The sequence below is a fragment of the Solanum dulcamara genome, chromosome 6 (genome assembly GCF_947179165.1).
Source record: "Solanum dulcamara chromosome 6, daSolDulc1.2, whole genome shotgun sequence".
NCBI lineage: Eukaryota > Viridiplantae > Streptophyta > Magnoliopsida > Solanales > Solanaceae > Solanum > Solanum dulcamara.
The window spans coordinates 18,971,771-18,993,378 of NC_077242.1; the positions used below are offsets into that span (position 1 = coordinate 18,971,771).

General features: G+C 38.5%; 1 pseudogene; it reads right to left on the reverse strand.

Annotated features, from left to right (window-relative positions):
* Positions 1-227: 227 nt before the first annotated feature.
* LOC129892754 (uncharacterized) lies at positions 228-19,842 on the reverse strand (annotated as a pseudogene).
* Positions 19,843-21,608: the final 1,766 nt, after the last annotated feature.

Genomic DNA, 21,608 nt, shown 5'->3' on the forward strand with positions numbered 1-21,608 from the left:
TAAACCATTCTATTACCCCAAGATACAAAAGAGGGCAAAAATAAAAATGGGATTTTAAGAGGGATACAAAAAGCAAAAGAGGCCCACGCAGGGGTCATTTCAGAAAAGTGCGTCAAAATAAAATATGTAAAGGAAAACCCACGCAAGGGTGAATAATTGAAAATACATGGAACGAAACCCACGCAGGGGCGAAACTACCGAGGTGTTCCCAACGGTCTTTCTTCTCCTCAGATCTTCTTTGTTTGACCCATAGCTTGACGAAGCGTGTACTGAGCTATTAACCAATAATCATCATACCAACGCCCCTTTTCCTCCCAAGTTTGAGACCTTGTGCTCTCTTTCCACGTTTCCATCCAAGTATCCAAATCTCTAAGATTGCCCCTTAAGTCTTCCAATTCTTGGGTTAGGCTTTCTATAGTGTATTGCTGGATTTCTATGGTATGCGTGTCCTCTTTTTGTTTTTGGAGGAACGCCTTGTGCATTCCCCATGCTTCATTATTGACTTGTTCGAATTCAATCTTTGCTTCTGACTCTTTATCTTCAATACTGCGATAAATATTTGGAACTAAAAATGAAAGACCTTGCACGTTGTTGCTTAGCCAACTTTTGTATCCTTCCACGTATCCGGCGTTGAATCGGTTTTCAGCAAGAGTACCTTCAACCAATTTTGGGGGATTATTCCATTCTCTCAATATATTTCCCGCATTTGGGACTTTTTCATCTCCATGGTCGAACACATAAATACTGGGATGCACTGTTGGAGGTATGATCTGCTTTCTCCCAAATTGACTCATAACCCTGATACTTGCATATGGACGAATGCCTCGGATGCCCGAAAGCGGCAAAAAGGGATGTTTATGGCCTCGTATCACGATTTCCTTTGAAATGAACCTACTGAACATCCATTGTATGTCATCGTCTTTTAACCCGTAGAATATTTGAGCCCATTCTGCTTCGATTCTTCTCCTATCGAGATCCCCCTAATACAGCTCATGTTTAAAACACAAGAGATGGTCCCTATTGTCCAGAATAGTGAGTTCTTGAGCTCCTTGTACCTTGAGTAAGTGACTCATTATTCACCATTGGAGGAGCATATTACATCCTTGAAAGTAATGATGCCTGTTCCTGTACCTTCCCAAGGCGCTGTATATATCAGCTAAGATAGTAGGTGCAAGCGGGTAATAGTTCACTACCCCTTGACTAATAAGCCCATAGAAGGTGGTGTGAGCAAACATGATAATCCTAGTGTTGATAGAGAGGCTCGGACCCTGAGGAAATACTATGGTCCCTAACAATGCAATGGCAAATGCTAGCGGTCGTGTCTCATCCCATTTTTTATATGACTGAAAATCCTGATTAAAAGTTACGTAGAAATCTATATGTCCAAATCGATTGTACAGATCCCTGAAAGCAATACTTGATCTATGAACCCAATCGGCCCGATCCCTTTTTAGCTTGAAGTATTTTATAATATCTTCAGCGGTTGGCTTATTGGGAATCAGAATGTTCTCTTCTTTTTTGACCCTTCTCTTTAATCCTGTGCCGACAGTGTCTATAGCATCTCAAATTTCCTCAGTTGTTGGGGTGATTTCTACGGTCCCAAAACGAAATACCATTTTTTCATTATCCCAGTATTCTGTGAGGGCTTAGATCAATTTAGGCCAAGCGGGCATTTCCCAGAGTGAAGGCAACATGTGCCGATTAAGCGTCTTTTTGTGATCTCTATTGAGATTGTTCCACCACATTTTAAGATTCAAAGGCGCTTCTATGACCATATCGAATTTGAGAGAATTAGCCATACCTACAAACAAGATACTATTAGCATCCCCGCCCCCATGGGTAACAGTTTGGTTGCGCACATACATCTTTCAAATGTCACATAAGAATGATATGTCTTTAGGTTATGGACCTTTAGACATGATTTGACGGTTTGCTAATGGACTTAATACACCTTGGGTATTAAGACATCTTAGGCTAATGTTAGAACTAATACGTGACAAATAAATATTGTTGCCTAATTAAATAAAGTGAAGACAATAGGAATTAGTGATACCTGAAAGGAAACATTTTAGTTTTTAACATCAAACTACCCAAAATATATAAGCAAGATAAAATATTTATGTATTCACATTCTTCGGATCAGCGCCGGCTTATTAATCAGAAGACAAAAATATAGTATTTTGTCGTTTTCTGCTCGGGTCGATTTCCATCATTTCCGAAGGGCCTATCTACCCCTACCCCTCCTAAATTTATTTGTTAGTATAACCCTAAGGCGATATAAAAGAAATATTAAAAACTAACGTCTTAAAAGGTGTCTAACGTCCCAACTGAATATCCAAGAGGCATTGGACGTACTATTAGAATAGGTGTTAGACTAAAGAAAATATAGGTTTCTTAATTAGACATATCGTCAAACAAAACAAATAAGACATCATTTAGCACATAAAATCTAAAGTAAGCCTCTACATAAATTAATTAGCATGCTTGAAAAAACATACAATTTGTGAAAGGCCTGATAAATATTAAGTGTGTGTGAATGTCAAGCCAAGATAACATAGAAGTAAAGTTTAATTAATTAAACATATAAGAGCAATCTAAAGACCTTAATGAAATTATATAAATGAGAATCATATTTAATAGCATACTGAAAATTTATAAAGAATACTATAGGCATGGTTCAGAAATGAAATGATATGCTGAAAATTTACTAAGATGTTACAAGCATGATTTCAATGATATGATGTTTAAAATTTGTATCAAGTATTATAGGCATGATCCTTAGGTAAATTGACAATGAAAATGTATTAAAATTTTGTAGACATGGCTTCAATATGAAATCACATGTTAAAACATTTATTAGATCCTATAGGCATGATCTCTATAACACAATAGAAGTATTTATTAAATCTAAGATATGATTTCTATATAAATTAACATGTTGAGAATTAGTTATTACATCCTATGGGCATGATTTCTACATAACACAACATTCTTAAAATATTTTTTACATCAAAATTACATGCTGAAACTATTATCAAAACATATAGACATGATTTCTAGATAATTTTAACATGCTAAAAGAATATTAAATAAATCCTATAAAAAATATGATTTCTAAGTAATGTGACATGTTGAAAATATTTATGAAGATCTTATAGGCATGATTTCTATACGAATAGATATACTAAAATATGAAAACCTGTAAGCATGATTTCTGAAACATAATTTACTCAAAATATAATTAAATTAAATTGGTATAATTTCTATATAATTTTGACATGATAAAAATCCTATTAGCGTAATTTATAATTAAAGATACGTTCTAATATAAATTAACATTAAACACTCATTTTAAAAACATGAGAGGGAGACTTTAAACTAGATAAGGATAAACACATATAGATTAGGCTACACATGACAATAGGCAATATTAAGATTGAACTAGTTTTATTAATTTCAGACCGATTTCAATTAAGAAAACAAATATCCGTAGAACAAAAATTAAAATCATAGTTGAAATTAACCTAAACATGATGACTATGATCAAACAAATAACTCTTATATCACATACACACAAAATTAGGGTGAAAAATAAAAATACAAATACAAGTAGCACATAGTTCCCCTCCCCTTAGATAGTCCCCAAATATTTTATTATTGTAGAGAATTTACATACATGGATTATTACAGAGCCAAAATAATTAAGAAAAATAACTAACTAACTAAATAGAAATAACAAAACAAGAAACTAAAACCATTTGAATCTTGTTCCAAACGAAATCTTCGCATCTTGAACTTTAAAGTCCAAACCCTGCTAAATCATAAGAAAAAACACGAGCATCATACAAATGGTATAGAGGCATAACATGATTATATTTTAAACAAAACAGTTAAAAAAAATAAGAATACATTCAAAATAATAGACTCACAAAGAAAAGATTAAAACTAACCTGGATGATTCAGTTAGAGAGAATAAGCAGAGTGTTGGCCAGTTAAGGTCTCCCACGTGCAAAAGATGAAAGTTGCCGAGATGAGAATGTTGAGATGGATGTGTGGGCATACTAGGAGCGACAAGATTAGAAATGAGGCTATTCGAGACAAGGTAGGAGTGGCCTCGGTGGAAGACAAGATGCGGGAGACGCGACTGAGATGGTTTGGGCATGTAAAGAGGAGAGTCCCAGATGCACCAGTGCGGAGATGTGAGAGGTTGGCCATGGATGGTTTCAGAAGAGGTAGGGGTAGGCCGAAGAAATACTGGGGAGAGGTGATCAGACAGGACTTGACGCATTTACGACTTACCGAGGACATGACCTTAGATAGGAGGGTGTGGAGAACACATATTAGGGTAGAAGGCTAGCACATAGTGGCATTTCTCCCTCTTAGTCGCAGGCGTATTAATGCACTATGATTCCTTGTACTTTGATTTACGGTATTTATGTTACTATCTAATAATACTTACTGCTTTTTGTGCTTTGATTATTTCGTTATCTATTTATCTACTTTTAATACTCTTGTCTGACCTTTTTTTTATGCATCTACTGAGCCGAGGGTCTTTCGGAAACAGCCGTCCTACATTGGTAGGAGTCAGGTCTGCGTACACTTTACCCTCCCCAGACCCTACGATGTGGGATTGCACTGGGTTGTTGTTGTTGTTGTTGTTGTTGATGTGGAGAACAAACAAAGTAACATTAAAGCATGTAAGACAACTTCTCCTTATTTGTTTTGTTTTTGTTTGTTAGAGATGTAAGAACTGTAAATAATTTCTCTTGTCTCCCCCTTCTTCCTTAAGTGAGTCTCCAATATATATCTAAAAAAATAAGGAATGGAGGATCATTAGAATAATGCAGAGTGGGCCATTTCATAAAATAATGCAGAATCGGCATGCTATTTAAGTAATTAGTATATATATATGGGGAAATGGGGGAGGGGACAAACATGAGCATATTATATATATATATATATATATATATATATATATATATTCTGAAAAAGGGAGGGGACAAGCATGGGTGTATTATATTTATAAATATATGGGAAAATGAAAAAGGGACAAGCATGGTTATATTATATATATATATATATTGGGAAATGGGGGGGGGGACAAACATGAGCATATTATTTTATATATATATTCTGAAAAAAGGGAGGGGACAAGCATGAGTGTATTATATTTATATATATAGTATGGGGTACTAATTTTATTTCATAAAGAGGTAAGATTAAATATGATGAATGTCAAAATAATGTTATATGCTAGCAAATTAAGAAGATGCTAATTAGTAATTATTTTCCAACAACAAATATTTCAATCAATCATGTCATAATCAATAAAACACTAAACCTTCTTCTTAAATTCAGAAAATCAAAATATCAAGTCATCAATTAGCTAATTAAATTGATACCCAAATTAAAGGATATGCATTTAGACAATGACAAATAATAACAATCTTATCGTAAGAGTTCTCAACTATACTTGTCCATAATTAAATACAAGAATGTAAAATGTGGACAGAAAACAACAACACAAACATGTATAATAATCTTAATCGACTAAAAAAACAAATAACTGTCTAAAAACGATCTACATTTGTGCATAATTAAAATGTAAGGCTATGAACATGTACATGAATAAGAACAAGAACAAGAACAAAACAATATAGTATGCTTTGTAATTTTAATCGATTATTAATGAACAAATTTTTTTGAATCTTGAGTTTATTAAATCGTTTGGAGCAAAAATAATAAACTAAAGTGAGGTAGCAACATGTGAACAATATGAATCTTATAAGTAAGAAAATAACAATAATGGTAGTTAATCAGCCCAATATTTTTTAGGATAATAAATGAAAGATCTAAATCTTCCAAACAAGGAACTTATCAAGAATATCGAATACAAAAATATAATCATCCCAACATCAATCAATAATCATAAATGGAGCATGAACAATACATAGAAATGAAAACGTACCAAGATCAAACTAAAAATGAAATTTACCTTAATAAGAATAAGCAAGAATCAGTCAACAAAATCAATCATAGGATATTATGCTCTACTAAATTTAACTCCAAAATTAACTAATCCATTAGTCAGTCGAGTTGTACAAATTAAGCCAAATATATAAAGTAATAGCTACTCTTAATCAATTAACGTAAAGGGGATTTTAGTAAACATAATCATCACACTAAGGATGAACAATCAGTTGAGCCAAGTGATTCAAGATAAAACGTAGTTTCAACAACAAAGATGGAGTTTTTCACATAAAGCATAGATCATTGGATATTAACAATTATCAAGAAATAACACCAAACATGAGATTATTTCAGAGGAAGAAGATTCTGAAGCATGTAATAATCCAAAGATTTAGAACAAATAAGAACTAAAAATAATGAACGAACCTAGATGGATCTGTTTAGATCCATCTTCAACACGCCAAGGTCCGTTGTCATTTTTGAGCTTCGCCGGAGTTAGTTGTTCGTGTTGCTGCCGTTGTCACTGCTGCTACGGGCCATCCATGCTGAAGGAGACAAGAATGATCCAAAAACGCCAAGTACTCACCCTAGTCTCCGAAGTTGACTGCAACAGGATCGATTTATCCACGGCGATAGCTGGTGCTCGGTCTTGCATCACGAAAGTAGATGCAGAGTGTAGTATGAGTACCAAGACAACAGGTACCCAGTAGGCATCACAGGCCGACTGAGCAGAAAAGGTAAAAACAATATGAAAAAGAAGAATAGCCTAAATAGGAGTCAACATAAGCATCAAAAGGGAAAAGAGTACTACCTATGAAAACTACAGCTAACTATACCCAATTGGGCCCCCATAAGCCCAACCGGGACACTCGTGCGCAAGTTAAATAAAAACTCAGAAGAACCCCCATAAGCCCGCCGAGTACACAGAATAGCTACAACTACCAAGGCTAGGAACCAAGAATCTGCGATGTTAGGAGCTGAAGTATTATATAATTTCCAAACTCAGAATCTCTAAGAGTCAATCGATCTAGTGGTGACTTAGGGGTCGAGGCTGGGACTGGGACCCAGAGGCTCACCCAAATGTTCAAAGTAGTCAAGGCCGGGACTGGGTACCCGGATGCTTGCCATAATATATAAGTGCGGTCGAGGCCGGGACTGGGTACCCGGATGCTCGCCGTAACACATCGATATAATCGAGGCCAGGACTGGATACCAAGATGCTCGTCATACTAGCAAGTTGGCGGAGGCCGGGGCTGGGTACCCGGATGCTCCTCGATAATTTAGAATGGAGGCCGGGACTGGGTACCCGGATACTCACAGATATTTTATCCTATGGTGCCGAATATTCTCCTTTCCAACTAAACAATAATAGTACCGAGAATCTCCTTTCCAATGAGTCAACCAATATGCCGCCAAAACTAAAACCAGAGCCAAAGTCAACGATCACGAAATCTAGTGCTGCCGACGCCTCACAAAAGTCATGATTATATCGAGTTATGGATGATGGTATTTTTAAGATCAAGAGTAACGCCTAGCTAAGGCCAAACTACCAGGCACTAGCCCGCTACACCATTCTACAAAGATCTAAGTCTACCGGAGCGACGCCGGGACATCTAAAGCAAATTTACATCCTATACTAAGGCCAACATACCCCACCGTATCAACAACATGCTCATTCAACTCTACTTATAATACTTAACAAATAACGACAAGATACACATGCTTCTAAATATCCGAAAACCCGATAATAAGCCTAAAGCATGATTTCTAACACCTAAGATATACAATCAGACTACCCAACCCAAATTCCAACTATTTCAACATGCTTTCACACATTTCGGCTCAATCTAAAGAAAGGTAAACCGTAGCCTACCTATAGGCCAAACACGCGGGCTCCAAATCACTGTGCTAGAGCTTTTCCCTTTTAAACGGCCTCGGAACGCTGCCAAGCTGTCAAAAATAGAACCACAATGTCGATACAGTCGTTTAGACACTAATTTCATAATTTTTGGAGATGGACCAATTTTTGGGTCGAAAACGGGAATTGTGGGACCCACATACGAAATTCTGGATTTGACCCCCAAAACAGGTTCTAAATGTCACCCCAAGCTCAAAAATTAGATTTATAATACAATTTGGGGTGAGAAATTACGCAAGACGATCAAACAACCAAAACTCATAAATTCGGACTAAAGGACCAAAAATGGCAGCATCGAAATCAGTAGATTTTGGAAATACAAGACTCTTTCAACCCAAACAAATTGCACTATGATGATCCTTATGAAAACCCCCACAATCTAGCCTCAAGAATCACTCAAAATGGAGTTATATTGACCAAGATACACTTTTTCAAAATTCCACAAAATTTCATTCCGAAAATGACTAAATTAGTAACTAAAAATGCATTTTTACCTCAAACGAAGATTCTCCTAGCATTTCTGAGATTACCACGAGATTCCTCACGAAATTCTATTGAATTTAGACCCTTGAATCACCAAAATCGGATTTATATTGGTCAAGATATAACTTGTCAAAGTTCTTCAAAAATCCATTCCGAAAATGGATACTGCTGCAAATAAAATTATGATTTTTACCTGAATCGAATGCTCCAAATCAGTTTTCAATCTCTCCAATGCGTTCTCCACGAAAAACCTCACAATTTTGCCTTTTGAATAACCCAATTTGGAGCTCTAGAACTCAAGAAATGAGGGTTCAAAGTTGAGGAGAAAATCTGAAAAAAAATCTGCACTCTTGCTGCAGATTTTCTGATTTTTGCCACAATTTAAAGTCTCCGAACGAACTTTCGGAATTCGTTCGGAACCCGATAAAAATAAAATGAATATGCTAACACACTAAATTCGACGTTCTGGACTCAATGGCGTATTCAGAATTCCCATACGAGATCATTTTAATAAAAAGTGGGTCCCACACCCAAGAGTCATTTTCCACAACGGGTCTCGATATTAGCTCGGGAGCCTCGGGAAGCGAACGAAAGGTCGTTCCTAACCAAAATTGACATTCCAGAACTAACCGCGCTGTCAGAATTTTTATTCGAGTGCGTTTTCCAAGAATGTTGACCAAAGTCAACTATAGGCTAAGTTTCAAAGTCAAAAGCGCCAAATGGCCCCAAACTCGTATCAATTGCCTCGATAGTCATTCCAACAGTGTTACTAGCCTAATTTGGTCATTCCGGAGCTGATGGAACCATCAGAATTTGAATCCGAGATCTCGTTGACCTAAAACTCGAAAAGTCGCAACTAAACTAACTTAGGCCTTTAAAATACCAAAATGGACTCGGGACCTCTAAAAATTCAAGCAACACTTCTTCTAGACCAAAAACTATCTCCTGAATCCAATGGAGTTGTCGGAATTCCATTCCGAGCATCGGAACTCCAAAAGTTGACCAAAGTCAAACCTTGGATTAAAGTTCCTCAAATTCTCAACTCAAGGCCTCAAATCTTCGTTACAGCTCCAAAACTGATTCCGTAAAGTCTCCTAAGCCTATTTCGACATTTTGGAACTGCTGGAATTGATGGAATTCCATTCTGAGACCTGTAGCTCCAATTAACCCCAAATACCACTTTTTAACGCTTAAAGCTTATGAAACTCAAAATTTTCAAAGACTTAACTTTTCATAGGATTTTCTAAAAGTCAACACCCGGTAACAATTAGAAATGACTCGGGGCATCTAAAGGGATGGGTAAAATGGTCATTTTACAAAAATTCCAAAAAAATAACCTTGAGGGTCATTACAATATCCACTACTAAAAGAACTTTCGTCCGCGAAAGTAAGGACAAGAGTATACCTGGAGGGTCCAATAAGCTGGGGAATTGCTCCCGCATCTCCTGTTCGGTCTCCCATGTAGCCTCCTCGATCGGACGATGGCGCCACTGGACCTTAATCACAGGGATGGACTTAGAACGAAACTGGCGAACATCTCTGGCTAAAATAGCAACTGGCTCCTCAACAAAAGTCAGGTGATCATCCAACTCAACAAAGTCATACTGAAGCACATGAGACTCTTCTGGAATGTACCGGCGCAGCATAGAAACGTGAAAAACAGGGTGTATACCTGGGGCTAAGCAACTCATAAGCAACCTCTCCAACTCTCCTCAGAATCTCAAATGGCCCAATATACCTGGGGCTAAGTTTACCCCTCCTGCCGAATCTCATCACGCCCTTTAAGGGCGACACCCGCAAGAACACCTGATCTCCTACCTCGAAGCGCAAGGGCCGACGCCTGCGATCAGCATAACTCTGGTGCCTACTCTGAGCTGTCCTTAACCTATCCTGAATAACCCGAACTTTGGCTATGGCATCCTGAAGTAAATCAGTACTGTGTGGCTGTCACGCCCCGAGAGGGTACCCTAGGCGTGGCCGGCACTCAGAAACCATCTCTGGCTTCCGAGAGAACCACTTGGTCTCATTACTCATTTGTTCATCAGCGGAAGACTTAATAATACTAATGTGGGATTGTCATAATCAAAGGAAAAATATATAATTCTTAGAAGAAGTAGTTTCTAAGGAGAACTACTCCGATTACATCATCAGACTCTGTCTATGAAGCCTCTAATACTCTTAGATGGTGCCAATGACATGTCCATGGCTACCTCAAAAGAAACATCACACTCAACAATAATAAAAGGATAAGGAGTTCCTTCGAATACAAGAAGGACTCACCAAATAGCTGAAAAGAAATGATCTTCAACGATGCGCCTGTTGAGGATCTCTAACACCTGTATCTGCATCATAAAATGATGCAGGTCGAATGACGTCAGTACGTGGAATGTACGAGTATGTAAAATGGCAGGAAGGTAAGGACAGATATCAAGAAACTCCTCTCAAGAAAACTCAGCTCAGAACTCAACATCATCTCAACATGAATATGTAATGCAAGTTTAAAATATAATAATAAAAATAATAGTAATAAGCAATGCTTACTCAGTTGGGAGTTTCTCTAACCGACAACCATCACTTATGAGCTAGCGATGATACAACGAAGCGATGTCGTTGCCACATCCATCCAATACCTTGCCAGGGTAAAGGACATCACCATCTTGGATCCATTCATCAAAGTCCTCTTTTTGGGACTTAAGAGGCATAGCCTCCATCCTACGCTGGCTACGTAGTTCTGGGGTTTGAGTCAATTAAACTCTTACCCAACTCGGTGCTCAATACTACTCCCAAAATATGTGCTCATATTAAACTCATCATCTAGTCTCATTGGACTTTAATTTAAATCATCAAACTCATCTCATTTCATGTTCATCAATCATTATACTTCCAAAAACATCATTTACATCTCATCAAAACATCTTGCTCAAAATATCATTTTTCTCAAATTCATTCAAATTCAACTCTTTTACTCTTTCAAAACTCAATAAAATACATATATAGTATTAATTCATATAACTCTCTTTTTATCAATAAAAATAATAAAAAGCCAACATCTTTACTCAAAACATATGTAAAAATATTCATGAACATCAAATCAATTAGAATTCATGGGAAAGTAGCCATGAACAATAATTCCAATAATATGAGAGATAACAATAATAATAATATTAATGCATAAATATATCAAACTCAATAGAAGAAGAATTAATTCATCTAGAATTCAAGATTTGAATAAAACTCAACTATAACTCAATTATAATAAATTTAAATATTGGGCGCATGGACGAACTCAATCCAATGCTATGAAAGCCTTACATACCTTAAATCCGAAGGTTTACTCCGAATTGGAATACTCTTGGATCCCTAGCCTTTTCTTCTCGCCGGAGCGTTTTGTGTACTACCCGGAGTATAAGAATAACTGGAGTAGTATTTTTATACTATTAAAACTAAAACTATATTTGAGAAGAAGTATATAGAGAGAAGAAATGCTTAGGAAAGCTTGATGAATAAAATTAGGAAATAAGGTGGGTATTTATAGGTGGGAAAGAGGAACCTAACAATAAATAAAATAATTATAAAGAAAATCTGAAAATTTAATGGAATATATTGATGTCATGGATGATGTTAAATGGAGGATAATTTATGTCATGCATGATGTCAAATGCATCTAGATGTTTCCATGGTAGGTAAGATGAGTTCTTTTTAACAGAATACTCATTTTCGAAGCTACGTTTGAATAAGATAAATTCCTTATTAGGATTTGGTTTGTTCATAAGAATTGTAGATATGGAAGTCTAGTTTCATATCGTTCAAGAATAAACTAATTTGGACCAACCTATGAAAAGTTATGCCCAAAATACAGAGGCTGTATTATTTTTGTCGAGAATTGAAATACCGACATACAACATTTTAGGGGTTGTTACAATATCTCCCCCTTGGGATCATTCGTCTTCGAATGAAGATGAAAATAGGAGACATAAAGAATGAATATCATCAATACATCAACTCCGATACTCAAATGGTTAATGACTCAAACTCAAGAATAAACATCGACTCAAAGGTAGAAGTAAGGAATATTACCTTGAATATCGTCATCAGAAGGCATAAATAGATGAGGATAGTTAGCCTTCATATCTTCTTCAGCTTCCCATGTAGCCTCTTCAACAAATTGATTTTGCCATAGGACTTTGACAGATGCCACTTCCTTAGTTCTTAATTTGTGAACCTGACGATCAAGAATTTGAACTGGAATCTCTTCATAACTCAAACTCTCTTTCACCCCAATGCTCTCAGCTGGGACAACAAGTGAAGGATCTCCCAAACACTTCTTAAGCATAGAGATGTGAAACACGGGATGAATAGCAGCTAATTCTGGAGGCAACTCTAATTCATAGGCTACGTTACCTACCCTCCTCATAATCTGATAAGGACCAATGTAGCGGGGACTAAGCTTCCCTTTCTTTCCAAATCTCATCACACCCTTCATGGGTGAAACTTTCAAGTATACCCAATCGTACACTTCGAACTCTAAATCTCTTCTTCTAACATCAGTGTAGGATTTTTGGCGACTTTGAGCAGTCCTCAACCTCTCTTGTATGGTTTTCACCTTCTCCATAGCTTGGTGAACCAAGTCTGGTCCAATCAACTCAGCTTCACCAACTTCAAACCAACCAATTGGTGATCTACATCTCCTCCCATACAGAGCTTCATAAGGAGCCATTTGAATACTCGAATGGAAACTATTATTGTATGCAAACTCAATAAGAGGTAAATGATCATCCCAATTACCTTTGAAGTCAATGACACATGCTCTTAACATATCCTCCAAAGTCTGTATCGTACGCTCTGCCTGGCCATCTGTTTGCGGATGAAAAGCAGTACTAAGGTTCACTCTTGAACCCAAGCCCTTCTGAAATGACTTCCAAAACTGAGCAGTAAATTGAGCTCCCCTATCAGAGATGATAGACAAAGGAACTCCATGCAGTCTAACAATCTCTCTAAGATACAGTTTGGCATAATCCTCTGCAGTGTTCGTAGTCTTAACTGGCAAGAAATGGGCCGATTTGGTCATCCTATCCACAATCACCCAAATAGAGTCATGTTGTTTGCGGGTTCGTGGTAAACCGGTAATGAAGTCCATATTGATCATTTCCCACTTCCATTCCGGTATCTCTATATTCTGAGCCACTCCACAAGGCCTTTGGTGCTCAACTTTAACTTGTTGGCAATTTGGGCACTTGGACACAAACTCTGCTATATCTCTCTTCATTCCACTCCACCAGTATACTTCTCTCAAGTCATGATACATCTTTGTTGAACCTGGATGGATGGAATACTTAGAATTATGGGCTTCTTTCATGATTCTCTCCCTAATACCATCAACACTTGGAACACATAATCTTTCTTGATATCTCAACACTCCATCTCCCCCTTTGGTAAAAGCCATTACCTTCTGCTTGTGAACCTCATCCTTCAGTTGAAGAAGAATAGGGTCCTGATCTTGCTTTTCTTTCACCTCTGGAACTAGAGATGATTCGGCTCCATTTCGTACTATTATACCACCCTCACTAGAGTCAATAAGTTGAACTCCCAAACGCGCAAGTCTATGCACTTCCTTTGCCAACTCCTTCTTTTCCTCTTCCACATGAGTTGTACTTCCCATAGATAACCTGCTAAGAGCATCAGCAACTACATTTGCTTTACCTGGGTGGTAGAGAATGCTCATGTCATAATCCTTGAGCAACTCTAGCCATCTCTTTTGCCTCAAATTCAGCTCCTTCTGGCTGAATACATACTGCAAGCTCTTATGGTCTGTGAACACATCCACATGTACACCATAAAGATAGTGACGCCAAATCTTAAGAGCAAATACCACAGCTGCCAACTCCAGGTCATGAGTGGGGTAGTTTCTCTCATGAGTCTTAAGCTGCCTGGAGGCATAGGCAATGACCTTACCTTTCTGCATCAATACACATCCCAACCCAACTCTTGAAGCATCACAATAGATTACAAAACCATTCATTCCTTCGGGTAGGGATAGTACTGGAGCAGTAGTCAATCTAGCTTTCAACTCTTGAAAACTTTTCTCACAAGCATCAGACCATTGAAACTTAGCCTTCTTCTGAGTCAGCTTAGTCAATGGTGAGGATATGGATGAAAATCCCTCAACAAACCTCCTGTAGTAACCAGCCAAACCTAAGAAACTCCTTATGTCGGTTGGAGAGGTGGGTCGGGGCCAGTTCTTAACTGCCTCAATCTTTTGAGTATCAACTTGGATTCCATCCCCAGATATAATATGACCTAGGAATGCTACAGACTCAAGCCAAAACTCACACTTTGAAAACTTAGCATACAACTCCTTCTCCTTAAGAGTTTGAAGGACAATCTTAAGGTGATTAGCATGCTCACTCTTACTTCTAGAGTAGACCAAAATATCATCGATGAAGACAATTACAAACGTATCTAGGTATGGCTTGAATACTCGGTTCATGAGGTCCATAAAAGCTGCTGGAGCATTTGTCAATCCAAAGGACATAACAAGAAACTCAAAATGACCATAGCGGGTTCGAAAAGCCGTCTTCGGGATGTCATATTCTCTCACTTTCAACTGGTGATAGCCTGATCTGAGGTCTATCTTAGAGAAACATGTGGCACCCTGAAGTTGGTCAAATAAATCATCTATTCTGGGGAGAGGGTACTTGTTTTTAATGGTGACCTTGTTTAGTTGTCGGTAATCAATGCACATTCTAAGGGACCCATCTTTCTTTCGCACGAATAGGACAGGACCGCCCCAGGGTGAGACACTTGGCCTAATAAACCCCTTATCTAGGAGGTCTTTCAGTTGTTCTTTCAACTCTTTCAACTCAGCAGGAGCCATCCTATAAGGAGGAATAGAGATAGGTTGTGTATCAGGAAGGATATCAATACCAAAGTTTATCTCTCTATCAGGAGGAATTCCGGGTAGATCCTCAGGAAAGACTTCAGGAAACTCATTCACAATGGGAACTGACTCAAGAGATGGAGTCTGATCATTAATATTTTTGACTCAAACTATATGATATATACATCCCTTAGAGATTAATTTTCTGGCCTTAAGGTAGGAAATAAATTTACCCCTAGGCACTACAGAATTCCCCTTCCACTCTAAGATAGGCTCGTTTGGAAATTGAAACTTGACAATTCGGGTCCTACAATCAACCGAAGCATAACAAGAATAAAGCCAGTCCACACCAAGAATCACATCAAAATCAACCATGTCCAACTCAACTAAGTCAGCCATGGTATCCCTATGATAGATTGACACAGTACAATTTCTATAGACCCTCTCAGCTAAGATAGAATCACCAACAGGAGTAGACACACTGAAAGTCTCAAGAAGACACTCAGGAAGGATCTCAAATTTACTAGCCAAGTAAGGAGTCACAAAAGATAATGTAGCACCTGGATCAAGTAATGCATACACATCAAAAGAAAGGACTCGAAGCATACCAGTAACAACATCGGGTGCGTTTTCTTGGTCTTGGCGACTACCCATAGCATACAGGCGGTTGGTTCCCCCACCTGCACTTGAAGCTGCACCTCTATGATTACCTCTATTCTGTGGAGCTGCAGAAGAAAACTGAGCTCTACTACTTCCATCTCCCTGCCTTTTTGAAGGACACTCATTCTGGAAGTGACCTATCTTTCCACATCCGTAGCAAGCATTGGTGCCCACACGACACTCTCCCAAATGGAGCCTCCCACATCTAGCACATGGTGGTTTTCCTCTAGAACCTTGAGCCATACTTAATTGGGACTGAGAACCTTGAGATCGAAAGTTTTGGTGACTTAGCAATCTCTGATCATACCTGGTATTAGGTGTAAAAGCATTTGTTGGGGAAGGTGCATAATTGGAAGACCTTTTCTGAAAGAAAGACTTGTTACCCTTCCCTTGCTTCTGCTCATTCTCATGCCCAGCAGACTTAGCCTTCTTGCTTAGGTGTTCTTCTCGGTCCTTTTTCTTGTCATCCTCAACCTGCTGAGCATACACCATCAATCTACAAAAATCCATGTCAGAAATCATTAGCATTGCCTTACATTCTTTCTTTACATGTTTGCCTAGGCCAGAGACAAACTTCCTCATCTTAGACCTCATATGAGGAATCATTTCTGGGGCATATTTGGACAATTGAATAAACTTCAAACTATACTCTTTCACAGTCATACTCTCTTGCTTGAGGTTCACAAACTCCTCAATTTTTGCTTCACATAGCTCTTGGGGAAAAAAGTTATCAAGAAATGCTCTTTCAAACTCATCCCAAAGAGCAGGCTCTGCATCTTCACCTCTACTTTCTTCCCACTGGTTATACCAGACATTTGCGACATCCTTGAGTTGATAAGACACCAACTCAACACCCTCAATCTCTGTAACATGCATCGCTTTTAGTATCTTCCACATCTCATCAATGAAATTTTGGGGGTCTTCATCAACGTTAGAACCCGTGAAGACCGGTGGATTCATTCTCAGAAAATCTCTGATCCTCGTGGCAGCAGACGGCTCTTGATAACTAGAGCTAGGAGTTGGTGAACTCTGGCTACTATTTCGAGCAGCCACCAACTGGGTGAGCATAGCAATTGCTCCTCGAAAATCATCCTCAAAAGTAGGAGTGGTCTGAACAGTAGGTACTTGGGGTACCTCAGTAGACCTTGCAGGTCGGCCCCTAGTTCTCCGTGGAGGCATCACTGACTGTGGAACCTCAGTGCTGGGAGCGTTCCTATGACTAGCTGAACGTTTAGGAGGCATGTCTGAAACGTGTAAACGCACGAATTAGAAGGAAAGCTTTTATAGAGTTAAACTCTATCGCACGAACTCAGATTATGAAAGAAGTGAAATAATTCCTAATGTCCTATAGCTTCCTGATTATAAGTGTGGTGCACGACACACCTATAAACAAGACTCTACTAGACACGGCTTCATAGACACCCTAGGACTCTTGAACTCTGTGCTCTGATACCAAGTTTGTCACGCCCCGAGAGGGTACCCTAGGCGTGGCCGGCACTCAGAAACCATCTCTGGCTTCCGAGAGAACCACTTGGTCTCATTACTCATTTGTTCATCAGCGGAAGACTTAATAATACTAATGTGGGATTGTCATAATCAAAGGAAAAATATATAATTCTTAGAAGAAGTAGTTTCTAAGGAGAACTACTCCGATTACATCATCAGACTCTGTCTATGAAGCCTCTAATACTCTTAGATGGTGCCAATGACATGTCCATGGCTACCTCAAAAGAAACATCACACTCAACAATAATAAAAGGATAAGGAGTTCCTTCGAATACAAGAAGGACTCACCAAATAGCTGAAAAGAAATGATCTTCAACGATGCGCCTGTTGAGGATCTCTAACACCTGTATCTGCATCATAAAATGATGCAGGTCGAATGACGTCAGTACGTGGAATGTACGAGTATGTAAAATGGCAGGAAGGTAAGGACAGATATCAAGAAACTCCTCTCAAGAAAACTCAGCTCAGAACTCAACATCATCTCAACATGAATATGTAATGCAAGTTTAAAATATAATAATAAAAATAATAGTAATAAGCAATGCTTACTCAGTTGGGAGTTTCTCTAACCGACAACCATCACTTATGAGCTAGCGATGATACAACGAAGCGATGTCGTTGCCACATCCATCCAATACCTTGCCAGGGTAAAGGACATCACCATCTTGGATCCATTCATCAAAGTCCTCTTTTTGGGACTTAAGAGGCATAGCCTCCATCCTACGCTGGCTACGTAGTTCTGGGGTTTGAGTCAATTAAACTCTTACCCAACTCGGTGCTCAATACTACTCCCAAAATATGTGCTCATATTAAACTCATCATCTAGTCTCATTGGACTTTAATTTAAATCATCAAACTCATCTCATTTCATGTTCATCAATCATTATACTTCCAAAAACATCATTTACATCTCATCAAAACATCTTGCTCAAAATATCATTTTTCTCAAATTCATTCAAATTCAACTCTTTTACTCTTTCAAAACTCAATAAAATACATATATAGTATTAATTCATATAACTCTCTTTTTATCAATAAAAATAATAAAAAGCCAACATCTTTACTCAAAACATATGTAAAAATATTCATGAACATCAAATCAATTAGAATTCATGGGAAAGTAGCCATGAACAATAATTCCAATAATATGAGAGATAACAATAATAATAATATTAATGCATAAATATATCAAACTCAATAGAAGAAGAATTAATTCATCTAGAATTCAAGATTTGAATAAAACTCAACTATAACTCAATTATAATAAATTTAAATATTGGGCGCATGGACGAACTCAATCCAATGCTATGAAAGCCTTACATACCTTAAATCCGAAGGTTTACTCCGAATTGGAATACTCTTGGATCCCTAGCCTTTTCTTCTCGCCGGAGCGTTTTGTGTACTACCCGGAGTATAAGAATAACTGGAGTAGTATTTTTATACTATTAAAACTAAAACTATATTTGAGAAGAAGTATATAGAGAGAAGAAATGCTTAGGAAAGCTTGATGAATAAAATTAGGAAATAAGGTGGGTATTTATAGGTGGGAAAGAGGAACCTAACAATAAATAAAATAATTATAAAGAAAATCTGAAAATTTAATGGAATATATTGATGTCATGGATGATGTTAAATGGAGGATAATTTATGTCATGCATGATGTCAAATGCATCTAGATGTTTCCATGGTAGGTAAGATGAGTTCTTTTTAACAGAATACTCATTTTCGAAGCTATGTTTGAATAAGATAAATTCCTTATTAGGATTTGGTTTGTTCATAAGAATTGTAGATATGGAAGTCTAGTTTCATATCGTTCAAGAATAAACTAATTTGGACCAACCTATGAAAAGTTATGCCCAAAATACAGAGGCTGTATTATTTTTGTCGAGAATTGAAATACCGACATACAACATTTTAGGGGTTGTTACAGTGGCCTAGGCTCTGAAGACTCAAACCAACCAACCAGAGTACGACAACGCCTACCATATAAGGCTTCAAACGGGGCCATATGAATGCTAGAGTGGTAGCTGTTGTTGTACGCAAACTCTGCCAAAGCTAAGTAATGCTCCCAATGACCCTTGAACTCTAATACACAAGCTCGCAACATATCCTCCAGAACCTGAATAGTACGCTCTGACTGACTGTCGGTTTGTGGATGAAATGCCGTACTAAGATCAACTCGGGTGCCCAACTCTCTCTGAAAGGCCCTCCAGAAATTGGAAGTAAATTGAGATCCCCTATCTGATATAATGGATATCGGTACCCCGTGCAGACGGACCACCTCCTGAATATAGATTTGAGCTAGACGATCTGCAGTAAAAGTGGACCGTACTGGTAAGAAATGCGCTGATTTGGTCAATCGATCAACGATGACCCAAATACCATTATTACCTCTAGATGATCGAGGCAATCCCATCACGAAGTCCATGGTAATTTGTTCCCATTTCCACTCGGGAATGGGTAATTTCTGAAAGACTCCATCAGGCCTTTGATGCTCCACCTTAACCTTCTGGCAACTTAAACAATGGGATACATACTCAGCTATATCTCTTTTCATACCACTCCACCAGTAATGTTGTCTCAAATCCTGATACATTTTCGCGGTGCCTGGATGGATAGAATATTTAGAATCGTGGGCCTCGTGAAGGATCAACTCAATGAAGTCTCCAACTCTGGGAACACAAAGGCGACCATCGAACCGTAGTATGCCATCCGAATCTATAGAAGCCTGGCCACCCTCGCCTCACAATACTAACTCTCGAAGCTTTACCAATTCTCTATCGGCCACAAATCTGGTCCAACAAAGACGATCGAGATCCCACAAAAGCCAAAATCAGTCCAGAATCTAAGATTTCCAACCTGACCATCCGATTAGCCAAATACTAGATGTCCAAGGCTAAGGGTCGCTTCGCAGCAGATAAGTAAGCTAAACTACCCATACTCTCCGTCTTCTGGCTCAAGGCATCCGCTACTACATTCGTCTTGCCCGGGTGGTAAAGAATAGAGATGTCATAATCGGCTAGTAGCTCAATCCAACGCCGCTGTCTAGAATTAAGATCTTTTTGACTCATAATGTACTGTAAGCTACGGTGATCTGTATATATCTCGCAATAGACTCCATATAAGTAGTACCTCTATATCTTGAGCACAAAAACTACCGCCGCTAGTTCCAAGTCATGGGTGAGATAGTTGCGCTCGTGCACTTTCAACTGTCTGGAAGCATAAGCAATAACTCGGCCACGCTGCATCAGTACACACCCAAGGCCTACACCAGAAGCATCACAATATACCAAAAAGATCTCTCCCTTAACTAGTAGGGTCAAAATAGGAGCGGTGGTAAGCAACTCCTTAAGCTTTTGATAGCTCGACTCACACTCCTCAGACCACACAAAAGGAACATCCTGGCGGGTCAAACGGGTCAATGGGGCTACAATAGTAGAGAAACCCTCAATGAATCGTCTATAATACCCAACCAATCCAACGAAACTACGAATCTCCATAATAGATATGGGCCTAGCCCAACCACGAATAGCCTCAATCTTTGCTAGATCCACTTTGATACCCTCTCTAGATACCACATGTCCCAAAAATGCCACAGACTCCAACCAGAACTCGCATTTTGAGAATTTAGCATAAAGCTGCTGATCTATCAAAGTCTGGAGCACAACCCTCAAGTGTTGCTCGTGCTCCTTCCTACTCCTTGAGTATACCAGTATGTCATCGATGAATACAATCACGAAGGAGTCAATATAAGGTCTGGATACTCGAGTCATAAGGTCCATAAAAGCTGCGGGGGCATTGGTAAGCCCAAAAGACATCACAAGAAACTCATAGTGGCCATAGCGAGTCCGAAAAGCAGTCTTAGGAATGTTGGCTGCTCTAATACGCAACTGATGGTAGCCAGACCTCAAGTCAATCTTAGAAAACATGATCGCACCCTGAAGCTGATCAAATAGATCATCGATACGGGGCATGGGGTAACGGTTTTTCACCGTTACCTTGTTCAACTGCCTGTAATCAGCATACATCCGCATAGTCCCATCCTTCTTCTTAACAAATAAGACAGGCGCACCCCACGGCGACACACTTGGGCGGATAAATCCCTTACCTAGAAGATCCTCAAGCTACACGCTGAGCTCTTTAAGCTCTACAAAGGCCATACGATAAGGTGGTATAGAAATAAGCTTAGTTCTC